This window comes from Ambystoma mexicanum, chromosome 3q, assembly GCF_040938575.1.
Source record: "Ambystoma mexicanum isolate Mex_15411 chromosome 3q, UKY_AmexF1_1, whole genome shotgun sequence".
Classification (NCBI taxonomy): Eukaryota; Metazoa; Chordata; class Amphibia; order Caudata; family Ambystomatidae; genus Ambystoma; species Ambystoma mexicanum.
In genome coordinates this window covers 469,059,618-469,072,334 of record NC_090926.1, presented here as the reverse complement: position 1 = coordinate 469,072,334, position 12,717 = coordinate 469,059,618, and the positions used below count along the sequence as shown (strand labels likewise).

Here is a 12,717-nt window from a genome sequence, read left to right as displayed (position 1 = left end):
GTTAGACAATCGAGCTGTGCATGGCCGGTCAAAGGATAATAATCCACGTACATTGGAAAACACGGTAGAACCCATGCAAATCGGAGGTGTACAGCTCGCTTTAACTAAAACTGAAAGAAACAAGAGAAGGCAACGGCAATTATGCTTATATTGCAGAAAATCAGGCCACTGAACTGTTGGAGCCACAGAGAAGGAAGATAATAACAAGGAGTCGGAAAACTACCATAGAGGTCCGCTTGTCGAGCGAGAAGGATGAGCCACAGACCTCACACTTTGCATTACCACTAATTTTGATCAATCACCAACAACCGTCTCGGATGCATGCTGTCGAAGCATACATAGACAGCGGAGCAGTTGGGATTATGTAGACCAAGATCTGGCAGCAGAGATGGGGCTTCCCTTATGCTCCAAGTCGACTACTGAAAAAAGTTACTACTGTTGATGGGACAGAAATAGCTTCCGGACCAGTAACCCAATGTACAGCAGCACTAACCCTACTGTGCCAGGATGGACACCGAGACTCTACTGCATTCAATCTCATCAAAGCTCCTCAGTTTCGATTAATCTTAGGGATGCCATGGTTGGTAGCTCACAACTCTCTAATAGATTGGTGTGCCAAGAAGTTGGCCTTTTCCAATGATTGTGCTCGCACCTGTTATTACCAAGAAAAGGGGAAAACAGAATTATGTACATCTGCTACTCCCAGTACGGTGGCGATTGTACTAGGTGTGACTAGTACTCTACCAAATGAATACCAAGATCTTCAAGATGTTTTCCAGAAAGAACAAACCAATACTCTACCACCGCACAGGCCCTACGATTGTCAGATCGACCTCATACCTGGTGCGCAAATTCCTTGTGGTTGAATTTATGCACTTACTCTACCAGAAAACCTCCATTTGAAATCTTATCTTGATCAGTACCTGGCAAATGGATTTATCCGCCCATCTAAATCACTGGCAGACAGTCCCTTATTCTTCGTACCAAAGAAGGAAGGAGATTTGAGGACTTGCATCGACTACCGCGCATTAAACCAGATCACAGTAAAAAATAGTTATCCACTGCCCCTTATTCCCAAATTATTGGATCAAGTCAAAGACGCCCAAATCTATACCAAACTGGACCTTAGGAGGGCGTACCATCTTGTTCGAGTGAAGAAAGGAGACAAATGGAAAACCTCCTTTCGTAACAAATACGGATTGTATGAATACCAGGTAATGCCTTTTGGACTTTGCAACGCTCCTGCTGCATTCCAGTACTTTATGAATGATGTTTTGCAGGAGTTAATCGACAATTGCGCCCTGGTTTACATTGATGACATTTTAGTGTATTCTGCTACAAAAGAAGACCATGTCAGGCATGTCTGCTCCGTCCTTACTAAACTCTGCCAACAAACTGTATGCTAAACTCGAAAAATGCTCTTTTCATGTCACTGAAGTGGAGTTCCTCCGTTTTATCCTCACACCAAAAGGTATCAGAATGGATAGGCACAAGGTAGATGCCATTCTTAACTGGTCGTCACCAACTTCATTTAAAGGAATCCAGAGTAAGTTGGGCTTTGCAAACTTTTACTGCCGATTCATTCTAGATTTTTCCCAAATAGTGCATCCAATTACATCACTATTGAGAAAAAACAATAAAAAGTTCCATTGGACCAAAGAAGCAGAGAAGGCCTTTCAAGAACTAAGAAAAAATTCACTTCTGCTCCAGTTCTACAGCATCCTCACCCAGGCATCCCTTATATAGTTGAAACAGATGCCTCTAGCGTGGCTATGGGAGCTGTTCTCTCACAAAGGGACCCAGGAACTGGCCAGTTACACCCTGTGGCCTTCTGGTCATGAAAATTCTCACCTCCCGAACTCAACTATGCTATCACAGACAAAACTCATGGCTATAAAATCAGTTTTCAAGGCATGGCAACACTATCTCCTTGGTGCTAGACATACTGTCACGGTCATAACTGATCATCGAACCTGCAATACCTAAAAACAGCAAAGGCTCAATCATCCCGTCAACTGCGGTGGGCTCTTTTCTTCACTGAATATGACTATGTGATCACCTACTGGCCAGGAGTCCGAAACTGAAGAACAAGTTACTTACCAACTAGTAACGTTCTTTCGATTGGATGTTCCTCCAACGTATTCCTCATCTTAGATGTATTCCATCCAGCTTTGCTGCTCTTCGGAAATGTTTTCGGCAGAGGGCGCCGTGCGTCGATGTTGTCGAGTCGATGGTCCCTCGAAGACCTCCGTCGAGGGTGACTTCATCGGGTGTATAAGTAGCACGTGCGGCGCCCGTTGGCCTCAGTTCTGTTTTTCCCCTTTTTATCTTTGATCTTGTACTATGTATATTGTGCCGGCAGACAGGTATGAGCCTTGTGAGATTTGAGATGGCAATAACCCGAAGAAATCTACAGAGGGGTAGGCTGGGAGGGCGATGAGGAATACGTTGGAGGAACATCCAATCGAAAGAACGTTACCAGTTGGTAAGTAACTTGTTCTTCGAATGGATTGTGTCCTCCAATGTATTCCTCATCTTAGATAGACTCCCAAAGCAGTATGGACAATTCCTCTGGAGGAGGGGCTAGATTTTTCAATACTCTTAGATGGCTGAGTATAGTACTACTTTTCCAAAAGTTAGCTCCCTAGACTGGGAAGCATCCAGGTTATAGAATTTTGAGAAGGTGTTTAGCGAAGACCAAGTTGCTGCTTCGCAAATGGATCTTATTGGAATACCTCTTTGAAGGGCCGTGGAGGAGGTGATGCCTCTGGTGGAATGAGCCCTTAACCCTTCCAGAGGGTCTTTTTTGAGCTAGTCTGTAGCATTCTGAAATGCAAAGCACAATCCAGCATGAAATTGTCTGTTTTGTCACCGATTGACCCAGTTTCCTTCCTGTGTAACCTATAAACAGCTGGTTGTCCACTCTAAGTCTGGAAAGTCTAGAGATGTAAAAGCTTAAAGCTCTTTTCGGATCAGACCTGTGTAATCTTTCCTCCTCCTTCGAAGGATGGGGTGGAGGATAGAATGCAGGTAAGACAATTTTCTGACTTAAATGAAAATCAGATATTACTTTCGGTAAAAATGATGGTTTTACCCTCAACACAACTCTGTCCTTATGGAACACAGTATAGGGTGGCCCAGAAGACAGTGCCTGCAATTCACTCCTCTTCTTGCTGATGTTAGAGCAACCAAGAAGGCTGTTTTCCACGTTAGTAATCTTAATGGACACGTGTGCATAGGCTCAAAAGGAGCACACATTAAGAATTTTAGGACTAAATTTAGATCCCAGATCGGAACTTGAAATGGGTGAGGAGGAAACCCATTAGTGAGTCCTTTTAAGAATTGTATTATCAAAGGAATTTTGAAGTAGGAGCATTCTTCCGATGAGCGCTTGAAAATAGAAAGCGCCGCAAGGTAACCTTTTATTTTTGGATATTCAGACCTCTATGTGCTAGGGTCAGAAGGAAAGATAATACTTCCGGAATAGAACATAGAAAAGGATCGACATTCTTTTCTCTGCACCAGTTGCAAAACTTTTTCCAACGGCAACAGTATAGAGACTTTGTTGCTGGCCTTCTTGCCGAAAGCAACACCTCCATAACGTCACCTGGAAGGTTCCAATCCCTGTATCTCAGTCTTTCAGATACCAAGCATGAAGGTTGAGCGTTTTGACCTCTGGATGGAGAACCTGACCCTCCATTTGAGGGAGAAGGTTCTCTCTCTGAGGAAGACGTACTGGAGGACAGATGGACATGTCTAGAAGTCCAGGTACCACGTTCTCCTGGCCCAATACGGGGCAATTAAGATCATGCGGCTCCAAAACCTTCTCAGCCTCCTGATGACCTGAGGAATGACGGGAATCGGAGGGAACGTGTACAATAGTGGGAATGCGTCCCCCAGGGCTCCTCTCGGGGGAAATTCCCTTGAGCAATACCTTTTGCATTTTCGGTTGATTCCGGTTGCAAACGGGTCTACTTGAGGGGTTCCCCAAAGGGCGAATATCTCCTGAATGACTTCCTGAGCCAGTTCCCATTCGTGGAATACCGTGCTCTGCCTGCTCAGAGCATCTGCCGTCATATTCTCTTCCCCGGCTAGATGAATTGCCGTTAAAGAGATTCCTTCCTGAATCGCCCAATACCAGAGCTGCATTGCCTCTCTGCACAGGGGTAGTGACCCCACACCTCCTCTTTTGTTTAGGTAGTGCATGGCCACTGTGTTTTCCGTCATTATCAGGACATTCTTTCCCCTGACAGATGGTAGGAAGGCCTTCAGCGCTAGTCTGATTGGCCTCAGCTCTAAAAGGTTGATTGTAGTTTGGACTCCGATGGAGACCAACGACCGTTGATTGTCAAATTGTTGGCATGAGCTCCTCACCCCAGGAGTGAGGCGTCCGTCACTACTGTGATCTCCGGCCATGGTTGCCAAAAAGGTCTCCTTCTAGGATGTTCTCTGTACAGGTCCACCATAGAAGGTCTTGTCTGACCTTGTTCGGAATCTGAAGAAGATCCGTCATTTGACCCGAGAACTGGGACCACTGAGTCTTTAGGGCACATTGAAGGGGTCTCCTTCTCAAGCGTGCCTCTGGAACCAGAAAGATGCAGGATGCCATGAGGCCAAGCAACCTTAAAAAGTCATAAACCTGGAGATTTTGGGCATTTTGGAATTTGGAAACCATCTGAAGAATGTCTTGAGCCCTCGACTTGGGAGGCGAGCTCTTTCCCAAGGACGTGTCTAATACAGCTCCTATGTACTGAAGCTGTTGGGAAGGTGTCATCTGTGACTTCTTGAAATTGAGGGGGAAGCCCAGTTTGTGGAGGAAGTGGCAGATGACTTTCAGATGATCCAGTGCTTGCTCGGCAGAACACGCTCTGATCAACCAATCGTCCAGGTAGGGTTAGACATGAATCCCCCTCTCCTGAGGTGCGCTGCCACCACTACCATTAACTTGGTGAAGACCCTCAGGGGGAGGTCAACCCGAAAGGCAGGACTTGAAACTGATAATGTGAGTCGCCAACTACGAACCTCAGGTATTTTCTGTGTTTGAGATGAATCGGCACATGAAAATAAGCATCCTGGAGGTCCAATGACACCAACCAGTCCTGAGGTTGAAGGGCCCGAAGGATCTGAGAAAGGGTAACCATCTTGAACTTGTCCTTTCTGAGGAACTTGTTCACGTTTCTTAAGTCCAAGATGGGTCTCAATACTCCGTCCTTTTTGGGGATCAAAAAATACGGGGAGTACTACCCCTTGTTCCTCTTTGCTGCAGGTACTGGTTCTATAACACCTTTCTCCAGCAGGGTTAAAACTTCCTGCTTTAGGAGCGGGTTTGAAGACTTCAACGGGTGTCTCCCTGGTGGATTGCTTTGTGGTTGCGTTAGAAAAGGAACAAGTTACTTACCTGTAACTGTTCTCCAGCATGGGCCTGGCATGGATTCACATGCTCATGAATATTCCCCGTCGTCAGCCCGGGGATCCTCGGTATAGAAAAAATCAGTATCAGTTTCGTTTCGGATCTGTCTTTCTTAGTAGTAACCAATTACTGGTCTCTGGGTCAGACTGCCCCCAGCCAATGACTGCCCTCTCCCTAAGCCCCGCCTCTGGCAGCCATCCTCAGATTTGGTAGCACGTAAAGTGGCAGTATGACCAAGTGAAGAGCCGCAGAGGGGTAGGCGGGAGGGTTCGCATGTGAATCCATGCCAGACCCATGCTGGAGAACAACAGTTACAGCTAAGTAACTTGTTCCTTCTCCAGCATGGGGTCTGGCATGGATTCACATGCTCATGAATATAAGAATAGATAGCAGTATACACATGCACAACCACGGGAGGTGGCAACAGGCTCTACATTAAGCAATACAAAAAAACTCAACATTAAGCATCTCTTACCGCCTCACCTTAATCGAACAGGTTGCGCAGCACTGCTTGGACGACCCTGGACTCCTCCCTGGAGTCCCGATCGACGCAGTAGAATCTCGCGAAGGTGTGCGTCGACCTCCACGTCGCAGCCCTGCAGATGTCGAGCAGGGGCACACCACACAGGAACGCCGTGGTAGCAGCGATTGCTTTGGTCGAGTGGGCTCTCGGACGGCCGGGCAGCGTTCGGTTTGCCAACCGGTGACAGTGCATGATGCAGCCGGAGAGCCATCTGGAAATGGAAGCCTTCGAGAAAGCCTTCCCTTGATTCACAGGTCCAAAGTTTACAAACAGCTGCAATGTCTTCCGAAAACTCTTTGTGCGGTCCACGTAGAACTTCACGCTCTAGCTACGTCCAGCGAGTGCTCTCAGCCGGCGACGAAGGCGACGGGAAGAAAACTGGCAACACGAAGGTTTCGTTGAGGTGAAAGTCTGAAGGCACCTTGGGCATGAAGGAGGGGTGCGTCCTCAGCATCACCCTCGTGTCGTGAAACGTCAAGTATGGTGGCTTGCAAGATAGGGCCTGGATCTCTCCCACTCGTGCAGAGGTGATGGCCACGAGAAATGCTGTCTTCCATGACAGAAACTTCAACAGTGCCGAATGCATAGGCTCAAATGGGGCCCCCATGAGCCTGGTCAGCACCACGTGGAGCTCCCACGCCGAGGCAGGGGCCTTGACCGGCGGGAATGATCGGAACAATCCTTTCATAAATTCCTTCACCAGCCGATGAGACCACAAGGACGCCCGTCCTGTAGTTCTGGTGTATCGCGAGATGGCGGCCAGATGTATATTGATGGAAGCGTGAGCTAGTCCAGCCTTGGCCAATGACAGTAGGTACGGCAATACTTGAGGGGCCGTAATCCGCAGAGAGTTAATCTTCTGTGCACGGCACCAGACAGAGAACATCTTCCATTTATGTCCGTAGCACCGAGAGTTGAGGACGCCCTGGCCTTTGCAAGAACCTCTCTGCAGTCAGCTGGGATGTCGTATCCTCCAAACTCTAGTGATGCAGGAGCCAGGCCTGCAAGTTCAGTGACTCTGGGTTGTGATGAAGAATGGCGCCTCCTTCTCTTCAGAGAAGATCCGCGTCCGACGGCAGCTTGACTGGTGTGGACGCTGACAAGTCCAGAAGGTCCGGGAACTAGATCTGTCTCGGCCACGCCGGTGCGACGAGGATCATCCTGCCCCAGGACCTCTTGAGCTTGTTGATGAGCCGGAGCAGCAACAGCAACGGAGGAAACGCATAAAGAAATAGGCCGTCCCATGGGAACGAGAAAGCATCGCCCATGCTCCTCGGCTGAGGGAACCAGCTGGCGAACCTCCGGCACTTGGAGTTCGTCGCCGTCGCGAAGAGATCGATCTGGGGTTCGCCCCATCGACGGAAGAGCCGATCCACTTGATCCTGGCAGAGTTCCCACTCGTGGCACGAGCGCAGCTCTCTGCTGAGTGAGTCGGCGATGGTGTTTTTTATTCCTGCCAGATGAAAAGGCACCAGAAACATCCCTTGGGTGATGGCCCAATGCCACAGATCCTGGGCTTCCTTGGATAGGGCAGGGGATCTGGTTCCGCCCTGCTTCCGGATGTAGAACATCGTGGTGGTGTTGTCGGTGAAGATCCTCACCACCTTGCCCTTGAGGGACGGAAGAAAAGACCTGAGGGCCCAGAACACTGCGCGGAGCTCCAAGATTTTGATGTGGAGTGACTTCTCCTCCGGGAGCCAAAGGTCTCTCGCGTGAAGATCTCCGGAGTGCGCTCCCCAACCTTCCAGGGAGGCAATTGTCATCATCGTCACCTGGTGAGCTGGGGTCTGAAAATCTGTGCCCGCCAACAGATGAGAGCGGGTGCCCCACCACCGGATCGCCTGGCGGAACGTCTCGTTCAGTGGGATCCTGACCTCGAAGCTGCCCATCGACTGGACCCAGCAGGCGTCGAGGAACTCTTGTAAGGGGCGCATCCGAAGTCTGCAAAGGCGCACCAGATAAATGCAGGAGGACATCATCCCGAGGAGGGACTTGATAGATCTTACCCTGGCCATGTCCGTTGCACCTTGCCCAGGATGGTCCTGGTCCTTTCCTCCGACGGCGAGGCCAGCCGCGCCACTGTGCCGAGCTTGGCTCCCAGAAACAGGGCGACTTGCGACGGGACCAGGTGGGATTTTGGAAAGTTGATGGGGAACCCCTGGTCCGTGAGCAGCTGGACGGTCTTCGCAGTGTGCTCCACGGCAAGTTCCCTTGTCTTTGCCCGGATGAGCCAGTCGTCCAGGTAGGGGTAGACGTGGATCCCCTGTAGGCGCAGCCGCGCCACCACCGGTGCGAGGCACTGAACGGGAGGGCCTTGAACTGGTAGTGCCACTCTTGGACCACGAACCTGAGGAACTTTCGGTGTCTTTTTAGAATGGGGATGTGGAGTACGCATCCTCCAAGTCCAACAACGACAGGAAATCGCCCTCCTCCAGCTGTCCCAGCACGTGCTGGAGGGTGACCATCTGGAACTTCTGTGCCTTGATGTGCTTGTTCAGTCGTCGCAAGTCCAGGATGGGACGCCATCCTCCTGTCTTCTTCTTTACGAGGAAGTACCTTGAGCAAAACTCCAGAGCCCTGAAGCCTCTTTGGGACGAGCTCGATGACACCTTTCTTGAGCATCGCCCTTACTTCCAACAGTAGTTGAGGGATGTGATTTTCATTCCTTCCTGGCCACGGGTGGAACACGAGGGCACGCCCTTGGGCCAGGGCATCCAGCACCCAACAGTCGGTGGAGATGGACTCCCACACGCTGACGAATCTCGTCAGTCGGTCTCCCACCGGGGGGCTTCGGCGGGGGCCCAACCCCACGGTCGGTTCAATCTTGTTTGGAGGCCGCCTTGCCTCCTTGACCTCCCTGTCGACGACGGGCACCACCTGACTTGCCGCGTCCCCTGTAGGCCTCCTGAGACGAAGATCTTGCCGCTTGGCGGTATGTCGAGGAGCCACTGCCGGATTCCTTGGCCACCGTGATGGCGTGGTCCGAAGCAATCTCACCTTCCTGTAAGATTTCAAGGGCCAGAGCCTTTTTGGCGTCCGGAAGGCAGTCCAAAAGAGGGGCGATTTTGAACCACAACTCCCTGTCGTAGCGGGCTACGATAGCCAGGGCGTTGGCTGCCTTGATAGTCGTCGCTGCGGAAGAGATGACCCGTCGTCCCATCGTGTCCAGCTGTCATGATCTCTGCTTCCAAAAGGTCAGGGTTTTCCCAACTCCCTTGGAAGCAGATCCATAACCCAGGTTCCGAGTGCCAACCAGTCCCAATTGGGACCTTTTGGACCCAGTCCTGGCGCCAGTGGCACCAGGCTCATAAATATGCCCAGTCCCAGCGCTGGAAGCGCCGGGCTCATAATGCTTGGGTGGACTTACCTGCAGCAGACCATGCTGCTTACTTGCCTGCCAGTTGAGCCTCTGATCCTCTTCTGTTTGGAACTACTTTTCCTGTTGGGTGGGGCAGGAGCCACTCCCTAGATTCAGAACACTGGAACTCTTCTGGAAAGCAGGAACTCTTTTCTTACCTAGGCGTGGCTGTGGAAGGAGACACCTAAGCACTACAGGAGGCTATTTAAACCACACCCGATGGATGAATCTTGCTTTGCGTTATTCTGCATCCTCTGCAGCAGAACGCTCATCGTGTCTTCTGCATCTGATCCTGGGCCTAAGGAAAAAGGCTTACCATCCTGAATCCAGTCTTCAGCAACACCTATAAAGACAAGAAAGAACAGGTTAGCATTACGGTCTTCAGTGACAGCTCTTCACTTACCTGGTCCATCGGCTGTCACCAACGCCTCGCGCTGCATTCCGGCATCTGAAAGACAAAGGCTTACCTACTCTTCGTGCGCTCCGGAGGTCTTCACACTGCATTCCGGCATCTGAAAGACAAAAGCTTACCAACTCTTCGCACGCTCCGGAGGCCTTCGGCGCTGCATCCCGCATCTGAAAGACAAAACAAGGTGCGTTTAAAGACATTGGGGAACTTTAATACTCACGTGTCATTACTCCTTTCCACATCTAACCCAGTGGGTATTCCGGCACCCTGCAGCCGCTCCGAACTTGTACCTGCAAAATAAAAAGACAGTTAGAGCGCATCGTGAAGCAGGCAACAAGCGCTTACTTACGTGCTTCCAGGCGCTTCTATTCATCACACGGGCTCCATCTTCAACTCACTTCAGCCCGTCATCCGCCATCGCCGGAACCCTGCAAAAAAGGAAACATCATTACTAAAGACTTTAAAGACATTAGAATTACTCGAAACTTACCGTTCGTGCAGTAAACGACGGACAGCAGTCCTCTGAAGTCAAGAGGCCTGCTCCCCTTATCCAGTGAAGAAACTGGTTACAGCACCCTCTACCTAAGGTGAGAGCGTTAACCTTTGGGGTTCTACAGGAGAAGAGAAAGGGAAGAAGAGAGAGACATTCAATAACCCAGTTCCTTAATCCCATATTTTCTATCTGCAGACATCTTACCCTTCGAGTCAGACATACAGTGCACAGAGGTCCAGCCCAAAGAGCCAGCCGTGTGTTACACATCACCTTTGAAGATACGGTATACGCCCAGTCAAGACCGGCGCCTCTACGGGAATCAGGTGAGCGTTACACCAGCTTCCTGCCCTCGCCGTCCGGTGGGGAAGTTGATGTTGAGGCCGAAGCCCCCCCCAGCTTTCTTCTTTGCCGCCGCCGAGACGACCGAATCCGGGGTAGGTTGTACCCGAAGGCACAAGGGGGCAGCGTCGGGGACCCGGTACTTCTTCTCGTACCGGTCCCTCTTTGCAGGCGCCATGGCAGGGTTCTTGAGGAGGGAGAGCCCCTCATCCCAGATGTCATCCAGAAGTGGTACGGCGAGGACCGTCTTCCTTTTAGCCTTTGCGCCGTTGGTAAAGGAACCCTTCCTTTTTCTTCTCTTCGGGCAGAGCTGGAAGAGCTCGGATGCCCTGGAAATCATGGCATAGAAGGATCCAATATCGTCGGGCGGGGACGCCCGAGCAGGGGGCGACGGGGGACACGTCCCGTCGTCGCCTCCGTCGTCATCTGTACCGGTCGTAGCCGTGTCCGTGCCTGTATCATCCCCGTGGGTAGGTGACCGGGGGGAAGGCAGAGCGGGCCGCATAGGCGGGAGAGGTGGCGGAGGATGCGTCGTCCTCTTCTTATGCGGTGGATTTTCCGAAGGTCCCGACTCCGGTTCCCCCGTCGGGTCTGGCTCAGGTACTTCCGTCAGGGGGAGGGGCAACCTTGTCTCCGAGCATAAGGACTGAATCGCTGAGAAAATAGCCGCCGAAGTGCCCTGCGGCACTGGAAACGACGGGCGCATGGGCTCTTGAGGAACTTTGTCGGCGACACTGTCGCTCTCGTCGTCGCCCTCGTCGGGATCCCTCCCGATGGGCTGGGCCTCCTCCACGACTTCGATGAGCTCTTCTTCAGAGGTCGTGTCCGTATCCACGATGGCCACCTGCCCCTCCCCCTCTTTTTCCAACGGGGACTTCGTGGGGGTCTTCTCGATGGGCCTGAAAGACGACTCCTTCCGCGGTGGCAGGGAACTATGGATCCTGAGGTCGCCTCCACTGGCGTAGCCTCCACAGGCTGAGCCAGGGCCGCTGCGACATCCTCAAACGAGGTCTTAGCAGGGTGAATTAAGGCCATCGTCACCTTCTGCACGCCTGGGGCCTTCACCTTGGGGGGAGGGTCTGAGCCTCGCTCCCCCTCTGCCGGAATCTTCGAGATCGACCGGGGCCTCTCGGACTTCCTCTTACCCGAGCCAGAGCGTTGGCTCCTGGTTGATGGCGCCGGGGAGGGTGCGCCCTGCCTGGCAGCCAAGGAGCCCGACCGTTCGGCGCTCCTGGTGGCCGCAGACTCGCGGTGCTTTGTCTTTTGTTGGGCCCCCGTTGCCTGGGCACACTCACAGGACTTAGAAGACTGCTCGGACTTCTTCTTCTTCTTCTCGCCTGACGGGCTCTTACCTTCCAGCCAGTTAGCGAGACGGAGGTGGCGATCCTTCATGGTCCGCTCCGACATGTTCCCACAAAACGCACAGTCCTTCTTCAAGTGCGTCTTGTCCTCATGGAGACAGTAGAGGCATAACGAATGCTCGTCCTCCTTGAACACATTCTGAAGCTGGCATCCAGGGCAGGTCCTGAACAGCTTCCCGGGCGTCTAGCTTCCTTTCTCCTGGGCCATGTCCGGGGTAGGCCTCGGAACTTCTGGAATCCTCCAAAAGTGTAACTCAACGAAATCTTCACCCTTGAGGGGCGTAGAAAACTCCGAAATGGATCCCTGTTGATCGGATGTAGAAACGGTGGAGCTTGAGACTCTTTTTAACTGAAAAATGAGAAAAATCTCCTGAAAAAGCGCAAAAACGCAGCAAAAGCTCGAGAGCTACAGCACGAGGACTCCCAACATTTGAACGCGCGGTAAAATTCTGAGGATGGCTGCCAGAGGCGAGGCTTAGGGAGAGGGCAGTCATTGGCTGGGGGCAGTATGACCCAGAGACCAGTGATTGGTTACTACTAAGAAAGACAGATCAGAAACAAAACTGATACTGATTTTTTCTATACCGGGGATTCCCGGGCTGACGACGGGGAATATTCATGAGCATGTGAATCCATGCCAGACCTCATGCTGGAGAAGGAAGGCAGTAACCTTTGGCTATTATTTCTAGAGCCCAAACATATGAAGTAATGGCTTGCCATTCTTGCAGATGCTGTGACAGCCTGCCACCTACAGGTGTTTTGAGATGCAAGTCCTCAAAGCGGTTTTGTGGCGGATGTTGCAGCCGCTGATGGCAGAGAGGCTG

General features: G+C 51.5%; 1 protein-coding gene across 3 annotated transcripts in view; it reads right to left on the bottom strand.

Moving 5' to 3' along the window:
• The window catches only part of SLU7 (SLU7 homolog, splicing factor), a 525,459-nt gene that overhangs the window by 61,358 nt on the left and 451,384 nt on the right, over positions 1-12,717 (bottom strand). The gene's annotated exons all lie outside the window — the stretch shown is intronic.